We start from the raw sequence: 10,182 nt of genomic DNA on the forward strand, positions 1-10,182 counted from the left end.
GCAAGAGAGTCAAACATAACATGGGTAGAAGAAAAATTCAATCAATAAGACAGCACAGCTGTAGATACAAGCTCCTTTTAGCTGCAAAACTGTTAGTTCAGAGGAGTAATTTAATTTTTATTGAAGATAATTAAAGTCTCTTTGAATTGATCTAGGTGCTGGAGATGATAACCTTCTTCAGGGGAAAGGAAAACAATTATGGCACATAAAACTAAATAAGCAGCACGAAAGCAAAAGAGAATCCCAAACATACAGGCCCTTCCTACCGTACCATGTCCCGAAGTTTAAATACCACATTAATAACCTCCTGAGCAGGGAGACATTTTAAATATATGCCTGATTAGTGAAATGGCACAAACAATTAATTTTCCTATGAGGATGTGCAAATATGTTGTTTACTTAGCAGCATGTACACATTAAGATTTAGACAAATATTTTCTGTGTTATAACCTACACTTATTCAACAACATCTATCACTAGAATAACTGTGCTGCCTGTATGAACATGTATATAGTCATTTGTATGAACACCGATGAGCAAGTTACCTGGAATAGATTTAGAAGAAAAAAAAATAAATAAAGCTGTGATTTTTTTTTTTCTCTCTTTTTTTTTTTTTTTCTCTCACAGAGTAGAAAGGTTAAGGGATCACTGAGTGAGGCAAGAAGTTCTTTGGCATTAGAGGGAGACTGCAGATCAAGAGCATATAATTTTAATAGCAAAATAAAATCTCTTTTACATTCAGTACTTCCTTTGTTTCATCCAGGACACTAGGCATTAGAAAAGGGACACAGCCCTAGGAATGTAGCAACCCAAACCCCATTAAACATGCATGGAGAAGATTTCCAGCCTGCTGTGCAGGGAGTTACATGCCCAGGCTCTGTTAACAACAGTAATTGTGCATATAATTTCCTGTGCGTTGCTCTGAAAATTCACCCTACAGACTTTAGCTCCATGTCAAGTAACTCAGCAGCCATTTATTATATTCTGAGGGTGGAAACCAGAACTTTGAAACTGCAAGATGGAAGCATTTGCCTTTGCCCCTCTCCCTTACCTACACTTTTCCCAGTCTCAATCAACTGATGGGAAGCTCTGAGGACCAGGTCCTCAGATGAAGAGGGAGTGCATCTCCAAAGGATGCAGGGTCTCCTGCGTGATGATGGCTCCGTGTAACCAGTCAGGTCTCTGCAGGACTCATGTTGGTCCATGTTGGGGTCAGCAGATGTCTGCTGGCAGACAGACCTCTCTGGACCTTGTTTCACCTCTGGGGACCTTGCAGAAGGCTGCAAGGGGTAGTCAAATTGTGGGTGGCCCATGGAGGAAAGGTGCAGCTGCAGCAGGGTGCAGGGCTTGTACCCACAGGGGCCAGAAAAGGGGAGAACTGGCAGTTCCCACATGATGGAAACAAATATCTGTCCCTCAAGTGACAGACTGAAGGTGTTTCAATAGCAGGTGGGAGTCAGACTAATAAAATCACAAATGACTAAACCCAAAGAGCAGGCTGGTGCTCAGGCCCTTCCAGGGACTATGGATAAGCTGAATCACTAAGAAAATTGAGCAGAAGGACTGAAGGTGCAGGTGGAGCTCCAAGGAAAAAAACAAAAAGGAGTAGAAAACCCAGCTGAGAGTGCCCCCAGTAGCAGGCACAACTGTCAGGCATGCCAAGCACCCACAGCTGCCCTGGGAAGCTCAGGATTTTGTGGGATCAGACCAGACAATAACCAAAATAAAAACTTTCTGTCCTGGTAAAGTAGAAAAATTCCAAGCTGCTTCCCCTGGCAGACAAGCAATTAAAAGTTTGGCTCCATCTGCTCATGAAAGAATGAAGGCAGAAAGCAAAAGGCAGACTAGATCTGAGGACATTGCAGAATCAAGGCAAGCCATGAAGGTAATTTGCTGCAGGAGACCACTGGGCCCCAGAAGATCTTACAGTGAATTACACTGAATGAGACCACCCTCCATCCCCATCTAGTCCTCTGTACTTGGGACTAATTAAAAAAAGTACACAAATTACTCATCCACATAAGAGCACATACAGTCAAGCATCCAAACCACCAGTCTGGCCACAAAACCCAAGAACCCCATCCTCTGCATCGTGCTCCTCACCAAACCACCATCTTAGTACTGGAGGGAAAGGACAGGGGGAAAAAGCAGAACAAAACCAAGATGGTCTTGGCACAGTGTGCCTACAAGGTTAGGCTGTGATCCACTAATGAATAAGGTTCTCCAGGGAACAATCTCACATCAGTAGGTGGAACTGCTAATCTAACAGGTTTCTTCCATATCTAAATTCCATAATGGTGAAACTTGCAGCAGGGAGCATGTGATCACTCTTTGAATAAGCAGTGGGAGGGGAAAGGATATGTTTAACGGCCAGAATTAGTTTCCTTACATTTGTTTCCTGAGCCATTGTGCAGGATATGCAGCCTAAGAGTACTGCGAGAGGGTTTTTTTCTTTTTTTTCATTTTTTTATTTTTTTTTTAATTTTGAAATGGGTACACATCAAACACACCCATCCCCCAGGCACAAGAAAGTTCTCGCCACATGCTCCTGTCCTCCAGACTTACACAGCATTTTATTGTATGGAACACATCAAAAGGGCTTGGTTCCCTTGTAAAAGTTTTACAGGAAAACCATTGAAGAGCAGTGTAACTTTTTTTTTTACTTTTTTTTTTTTTAATTCAAAACTAGAACCAATATTCTGGATTCCCACACTTTGTTGTGGACTCAGAGTGAGCTGTGCTTTTCTGTACAGTAGGGGAGAAATACAGACCTTGTATAATTAGAATTGCAGTCATGGCCTGTGGGATCTAGTGATTTGGACATATTTTATTTAACCAGCTTAGTAAAAGGTAATATTCAGCAGCTGTGATCTATAGCAGAATTACAATTTTCAGGGTCAAGGAGGGATTTTGATATTAGGAGGTTGGGCAGAATTGCTGTAAAATCTCATGAGCTGTCGTTAAAAATAAATGAGAAAATAGGTTATCCAAGAGTCATTGTAAGGGAAAAATCAATAGGCAGTGTCTATTCACTTGGGCTATCAAAATCCTTGAAATTTGAACAAAAGTTTCACGTTTAGTGTGCTGTAGGTTTTGAAATGTAAGTGGTGAATGCTCTGTGGGTACAAATTCATTGTGCTGTGCATTCAAACAAGGAGGAACCCTTCTGAAGTTCTGGAGTTCTCTATTAAGAAGATAGTATAGTTCCTTCGTCACCAAGTCAGACACGTAAAACAGTTGTCAGCAAAACTTCAGAAGCAATTTTAGCTCACTGATGACAAACTCCCTCTTGGCAATACATTGTATTTCTTTATTTCACCTTGCTCCTCCGGGGTTCCCTCCTGCCTCTGGCTCCCGGCAGATGTGGGAAGGGGCAGCAGCCCTGGAGCCTGGACAACTTTTGGCAAGTGCCCTCACCCTCTGTGAAACTGCAAAAGATTGAGACTGAAAATGAGCATTATTGATAATTTGGAGCAGTACTCCTAATTGATATGGAAAGGGAGTATCATCCTCATTCAGAAACAATTAACATCCCCCTCCAACACAGCAGTTCAAAGAAGCCTCTGCCTTTTAAATATGAATGAGTGTAACTTCAAAATACGCAACTATTAGCTATTACAATATACACATAGAGCATAGGGTTTGTTGTTTTTTCTTTTTAATATTCTTGTAGCTACCAAATTTAAGTGTATTTTGGATGCAGATGTGCAGGCACTATGGACTCCAATCAGAAGTGGGGAAGGGAAAATGAGAGGTTCACAATGATGTCACAGATTCCATTATTTTATTTGAGCCACAGCCTTGAAACAACCCAAAAGTCCAGTTAATTCTTGGTTCAAGACAGACAACTGAGACTTTACAGAACATACAAGAATTAGCAGAAAAAAACTCATAGCAAAGGGACATCCAAAAAGAAAACCTTTCCCCAAAGCTCAACAACACTGAGGGACTCAGCAGTCTACTGCAGAAGCCCAATGAAGATTTGTATGTTGTTAATTTGATTGCAGAGGGTGCATGTTAAATAGAAAAGAACAGAGTTTGTCACTGTCATCTGAATCCATTCAGTCAGTGCAACAAAGGTATATTTAACTAAAATATGAAACAGACTTGCTAACACCGCATTATTTTCTCAGGCTTACAAAGTTAAAAAAAAAAATAAACTGAATATAAATGGCTTTGAGCATTTTTTATGACACCCACAGCCTAAGTGATCCAGATAATGTAATCTAACCATCATTAGAAACCATGAAATTACAATTCCTCTGGGATGGATATTTATCTCTCTGTTACATACAGAAAGGCGATTAATTAGTAGCTCTTTCAGTGTTTAACATTACTGTGTACTGAGGCTGATTAAAATCTAACTTTAGAACACCTATCATAGCTAATACGTAATCTGGGGAAAGTTTAGCTGGGACATGAAGAAGCACCTTAAAAAGAAAACTTAAAAAAATGTACTCTTAGAAGCTTCAAAGCCAAAACCCAGGCTTCCTGCTAATTTCTATTGCACACAGTAATCATGACAATTATTGAGATTTCAAAAACCACAGTAACAACTAAACCCACGTCAAATATTTTTGCAAAGAATTTGTTTTTGAGGAATGTATCCAGCGTGCAGTCATGAAGTGAATCACACAGCAATGTCTTGAATGGCTTATTCTGAAATGTAAATGGGAGTGTTTGCTGGGGCATGTGTGTGTGTGTACACCCTGTAGACAGCACAGTGCACACGCTGTGTGGGCTAAATTCATATTTCTGGTGTAATTTCACTGGCTTGTGTGGAATGCACCAAAGATGTGTCAATGTCAGTGTGCAGTTTCCTCCAGAATCTCACAAGGGACAAAAGGACATGGATAATTTCACTTCGGGAGGAATAAACAGAGGCAAATTTAGTAGGTTTGATTTCCAGAGCATTCCTACTGTGAATGAAAATATTGGAGGAATTTCATGCAAGGGCTGCTGAAATGCCAGAAAAATCCAAAATCACTAGTCGTTATTTTGAAAAGAACTTCTCATTTTGGCATCACTGTACCTGGGTACATGTGCTAATACCTTCAGGTTGTGAAGAAGGAAGAAAGTTTAAAAGCAAACGTGAACAGCTCATCAGAAAAAACTAGGTAGCCCTGGTTTTATTTAATTTTTTTAACTATCAGCAGACACCACCAATCAGTATTGGACATAGATCATGTTTTAGTGAGGATCTAGAGAAAAAAAAATTAGAAGTACTTTTGAAATGAAGTGTAAAAGAAGGACAGTACCAGCGTCATATCTCCCCAGTTCAGGTCCCAAAGAACTGAGCCACAGATTCCTAATCCTCTCCACTGTGTTGAGGATTGTGTAGATGCTGCTCTCTTCTGGCTGCCTACACAAATTTTAATATGCAAAATGTTAATAGAAAGTGAAATAAAGGGCTGAGAAAAATTAAACATGGCCTCAGCCTGCTTAGGGTAATGGAGATGCCTCTGAGGCCTGGCTGTGGAGAGGTGACCCATACCCAGCTGCTTCGTAGTTCTGCTCCAACAACACACTGACCAGGAGCTCCTCCATAATTCCCCTCCTGTCTTCCCACGTACCTCACTCAGGCCAGCCCAAGTTCCCATTTGGAGGCAGGGGGAAGGCACGCTCATACTTTTCAAGCTGGAGATGGCCAGCACTATCTCCTGCAGGCACCTGCCAGCTGCTTGTGCAGGGCAAGAGCCTGGCTGTCAGTGCTGCTGGAGTTGTCCATTTAGCCATGTCTCGCTTCCTGACAACTTCAGCAGAAAGTGATCAGCTTCATGTTCTTAGAAAAACAAGAACAAATGAAATCCAGTGAGAAGTTTAAACCAAACCAAATAAAAAAACCCAACTTCTAAACTCCCAAGTGACCACGACATTCTTAGAGCCTACCCAGCTCAACCAAGGTACCCAACCAAATACATTGCTGGTCACACACCCCCTGCTTCAGAGAGAGCAGAGGAGGGGCGAGACTCCTGCCAATAGGCTGGAGATAGGAAATAAGAAATCAACATGACACCTCATTGATCCACTGTGGGATGTCATGGGGTAGGGCATTACTGGGGTCCAAGGTGACCCCAATTCATTCCACCCTCCAGCTCCACTGTAGCACCAAGCTATGTATGTGTCCACATCAGGGACCACTGACTGCCTTCTCAGCAGACATCTTCAGGCAGATCTAACAGTCCTGCTGGGCCATTCCTGCGTAGGGGTCTCACACTCAGCTGCTGCATGGACACAGTGGCATTTCCCAGTGACCTAAAAGCCTCCATCTATCTCATCTGCCTATGTGCTAACATCATGTAATTGTTGTCCAAGAAAAGGCTGCTCTGAGGACAGTGTGAGTTCAGACTGTCCATAGGCTCCCAAGTTACCACACTGAGCTCCAGGATAGCTCAGGCACTGCATGCAAGCCAAAATATCTCATCCTAGAGACAGAGGAATACAACCATCACGGACTTCAACCCATAACATTTTGTTGTACTTCCTAAGGTTTTTTTCTTAAAAAAAGGACAACATCTGGCTACATTCCATGCCCCTAAAGCCACAGATCACCCAGTGACATGCAAGGCTTGGGCTGAAGCCTTATGAAGGTGAAAAGTATTTTCCCAGCTGCCCTTGGAGGAGGAGGACACAAGCTCTGCTGCCATGAGTTTGTGTGGCACTGCTTGGCTTCTGCTGCAGGAAGGAGAGGAAGCAATGGTTCTCATGGCATCTGCAGGACTCGCAGGGATATCTGTTACAATTCATTAAGTAGAGCTCTAAGAAGTTACAAGAGTAACATTTCAACAGTTTCCAGAGGGAGTCTCAGAAACTACAGGAAAAGCCGACAAGTTTCAATCCATTTATCAAAGCACTTAAAGACAGATTAAACAGCAGAGATGCTCAGTGAGGAATGTCTCTCTTTCTGGGTGTCCAGAGCATTTCAGTAAATAAAAAGCTCTTTAAAAATCAGTCAATACAATGGAATCCCTTTTGCCTTTTGCCAGCACTTGTATTACTCTTACACCCAAATGACCCTCCTACCTATAATACTACAGCATTTACATACACCCCAAATGGGTGGTTTTCACTTACATAATACATTTAATCCAAGGATTACAGAGCACATAATATATTAAACATTACAACACCTCATGAGGTAGGTTAGCATTAATGAGGATGCAGTGGGTAAACTGAGGCACAGGCTGGCTTTAACACTTGCCTGTGGTCCCACAGTCAATCAGCAGAAAAGCCATTAAGATGCTCTTCAGACAAACAGCAGACACACGTTTAGACATACTTGTATGGGTAAAACAGACTAATCTACATGTTAAAAAACTACTCTAGCTGCTCATCCAAACACAGTCAGGACCTGAGTTTCTGAGGGCAGGAAAAGGCAAATAAGAGAAGGTAAAAATAATGGAAAGCAAATAGTAACTGTTAGTAATAACTTTTTGTTTTGTGTGCCAAATTGTGTACACAAAAGAAAGCGACATCCAAAACTGAAGGACACTTGAGATGCTGGTCTCCAATAATTTCATTTTCTGAGTAAAGATTTTTCTAGACATGCAACAGGGAGTTTTGTTAGGGTTTTGTTCAATAACATCCATTTATATTTAGCTTTCATATAGCAGATAGAGAAAAGTACATATTTTTGGTTAAGGTCTTTGAGCCAAGCATCTAGGATAAAATTTTCAAAAGCACTCAACAGTGGCTTTTGAAAACAGAATTAGGCGAGTTGCTGAGACAAGCTTTGAAAGGTACCCCCAACCTCCTTTAGCATTTAACTGAGAGCTGATGTCCTTGGTTATGGTGCCATTTCTTGCTCTAGTTTCCCCATCTCATGGCCTTCACCAGTATCACTCAGTCAAGTCGGGTTTAAAATCAGGAAAACAAGCAGGAAACTGGGCCGTGTGGGAGGCTGTGGTCATGATTTCCCCGGCATGTCTGCCACCCCAGAGTGGTGTAGCTAGACACAGGGATGCTCCCTGGGTGTCTCCCACTTTCCAGACAGCCTTTGTTCTCTTTGTAGGAGCACTGGCTAATGGAGGATTACACCCTCCACCTGATGGTTAGGTGAGGCTTTAATTACCTCAGTAATAAAGGTCTGATTCTTCCCTGCTCTGCACCTCTTGGCAGGTCAGGAATACTTGTCTAAAGTGGGTGCAAAATGCTACTGGATGAGAAAGATGACATTTTACATCAATGGAAATGACCAGGTGTAAAGAACAAAGGCTTACATAACAATGCTCTCAACTCTGTTGTCCTTTAATTAAGTAGCTCCTCAGGCAATGACGCTAATGAGGCCTTGTCTCCTCAGGGTTGGATTCTCTAGTATCTAAATGGGATATGAGCTTTTCCTGGGGAGAGAGGCATTTATAATTTCTCCCTCCCAGGTGGTGTCCAATTTGGGTGGATGTCATGCTGCAGCCTTTCTCTTGGTGAGGATGCCAGTGGGACTTCTCTCCTCTTGGCTGCTCGTTTTCCTGAAGCATACAGAAATTTTTTTATAGCTCTGCTCTTCTATTAAATTTGGCTAAATTCAGTCAAAGAGCTCAAAGTTAGAAGGATGGGAAGACAAATGTATCAAATGAGACAGAGCGAAGTCATAAACCTGTCTCTACTGAGAAGAGAAGGTTAAATATTATTCCTGCTTACAAGTAAGTTTTCTAGTTATGTGGTAAACTCAGTGTATTTTTTTGCTGCTTTGGTAGACATGCGTGGCTGCAAGTTCTGCAAGAACTGCCAATAAAGGGAGTATGGATAAATAAAGATAGGCAAGCAGGGCACACAGCTCAGGGAAGAGGCAATGCTACTTAGCTGGGCTGCAGAAGAGAACTGGAAAGTTCATTAAAACCACAGAAGCAGCGATCAAGTTCACTGGGGACAGTGCTGACCAGACAAGGTCATGGGTCTGAACGGAGAAAGCCACTGAACAAAGAAGCAGCAAGAGAAGGTTTTCTTTGGGTTTGGTCCAGGACAGCAGTCACAACATGGCAGGCAGTGGGATGCATGCACCATAAAGCCTGGCACTATTACTGACCTCTCGGCCACAAGACGGCAGGGACAGCCCCCTTTCCAATCCAGTTTTTAATGGCTTAGCACTGCTTAGGGCCCTTTAAAAGACATAACACCCCCCCTTTCCAACACTGCAGTCTGGCAGGGCAGACATCCTGCTCATGCTCTCACTTCACATGTTCCTGAATGTCCCGTTGACATTAGGCACTGGCCTAGTGACAAACCTGACATTGGCTTGCAGAGGCCACATCTTTCATTGGATAAGCCACTGCTGCAACCTAATATCTCTTCTTGCAGTAAAGCCAAGGCTACAAACACCAAGGGAGTACCCAGGCTGCCCTCCTGGATTTGCAGGATAAAGCTGCAGCAGTTCCCCAAACACTACAGTGCCTGGGTGGTGGAGAGGTACCAGCTCTGGATGACACAGCTCCTCACCTTAGCTAACCTCACACAATAAGCAGCATCTGTAGGTTATGAATTTTTTTACAGCTATAGCTGCCCAGAGAAAAGCAGACTATCCTCAAACCCACTCTGAGATGCCCCTCTTACTGCAGACACCATTTTGCTTCTACTTATGCACAACAGCTTCCCAAGAAGGTTTTCTGACATGAAGAGGTAATCATGTCTGTGGCAGACAGAAAGCTGCACAGACCACGGGCTGGGAGCTCTCTCTCTCTGTCTCTGTTGAACGTACCTAGTGTGAGATGGAGATAGAAGCAACAGATCCCAACTGTACTGAGCTGTTACAGCCATACCTTCAGGAAAAGTCCAAGGAACTACCAGCAGACCTTCCTGAGCAACAGATCAATACAGAGCTTCGTATCAGCCGAGCCGTTATTCACGCCAAAGGCAGTTGTTTGGATGAAGGGCTGAAGAGGGCACAAGTTCACCAGCGCTCAGTATATAAGCTCTTTTTTCCCCCCTCTCCTGTAGATGCCTTCATTATTTATGTGTGACAAATAAAACATGGCAGTTGAGGATGCTAAAGTGCTTCTTGATGTGTACCCATTTCCCATCCCATGTGCGCTCGTGTCAGGCTGCGGGCACAGCGAGGAGCCGGTGCTGGTCCAGCCACCGCCACCAAAGGCTGCTTACAGTGTACAATAGAAGCCACTGCCAGGCAGCAGTTGATAAAACATTCACCTACAGGATACAGGCCTCTTCCCCACGTGACTCCAGAAATGA

Source organism: Apus apus, chromosome 4 (genome assembly GCF_020740795.1).
Source record: "Apus apus isolate bApuApu2 chromosome 4, bApuApu2.pri.cur, whole genome shotgun sequence".
In the NCBI taxonomy this organism is placed as follows: Eukaryota; Metazoa; Chordata; class Aves; order Apodiformes; family Apodidae; genus Apus; species Apus apus.